We start from the raw sequence: 1,270 nt of genomic DNA, 5'->3' as shown, positions 1-1,270 counted from the left end.
CTTGAATCCAATGAATAAACCAGGCATTGCCAAAAAAATGACAGACAACTAGCAAGCGCAATTTTAAATGGATTGTCCCCAAATATTATTACAAGAAATTTGGCTAGAATACATTTGCATTCCACTGGACATTATAATCACCATTCATCAGTAGAACCTAGAACTGCGCAGCACACCAACATCCCTTCGGCCCACAGTGTCTGTGCTGAACATAATGCCAAGTTAAACTGTGTAGGAAGGAACTGCAGATGCCGGTTTACCCCGAAGATAGACACAAAATGCTGAAGAAACTCAGCATGTCAGGCAGCACCTCTGAAGAAAAGGAGTAGGTGACGATTCGGGTCAGAATCCTTCTTCTGAAACATCACCTTCTCCTTTTCTCCAGAGATGCTGCCTGACCCGCTGAATTACTCCAGCATTTTGTATCTACCAATCTCCTCTGTCTGCACATGATCCATATCCCTCCATTCCCTGCATATCCATGTACCTATTTAAAAGTGTCTTAAGGTCTGCCTCCACCACCACTCCTGGCACCCACCACTCGTGTAAAAACCTTACCCCACACATCTCCATTAAACTTTGCCCCTCTGAACGTAAAGCCGTGCCCTCTAGTCTGTGACATTTCCACACTGCGCTCACAGCGCCAGAGACCCGGGTTCAATCCTTACCTCAGGAGCTGTCTGCGGGATTGTGGTGCAGCGGTAGAGTTGCTGCTTTACAGCGCCAAAGACCCAGGCTCGATCTTGACTAAGGGTGCTGTCTGTACAGAATTTGTACGCTCTCTCTGTGACTGCATGGGTTTTCGCCGGGTGCTCCGGTTTCCTCGCACATTCCAGAGGTACAGGATTGTAGGTTAATTGCTGCAAATTGTAAGTTGGCCCAAGTGTGCAGGATAGTGCTAGTGTACGGGGATGATCGTTGGTCGACACGGACACGTCGGGCCGAAGGGCCTGTTCCATGCTATATCTCTAAAGTCTAAAGTCTAGCTTAGCCAGCATCTCTGAAGGGTCTCGACTTGAAACGTCACCCATTGTTTTTCTCCAGAGATGCTACCAGATCCGCTGAGTTACTCCAGCAGTTTGCGTCTAGCATCATGGGAGAACATGGATAGGTTACGTTTCGGGTCAAGACCCTTCTTCAAACTTTGCGTCCTTTTGTGTATTAACTAGCATCTGCAGTTTCTTGTTTCCACCATTCGGAAATCATCTAGTGAACGCTTGGAGTTAAGAAACCAATCCAGGACTTCCGTCAAAGTCAATATAACCTTCCT

The sequence above is a fragment of the Rhinoraja longicauda genome, chromosome 4 (genome assembly GCF_053455715.1).
Source record: "Rhinoraja longicauda isolate Sanriku21f chromosome 4, sRhiLon1.1, whole genome shotgun sequence".
Lineage (NCBI taxonomy): Eukaryota > Metazoa > Chordata > Chondrichthyes > Rajiformes > Arhynchobatidae > Rhinoraja > Rhinoraja longicauda.
Note: the sequence above shows the minus strand (reverse complement) of the source record.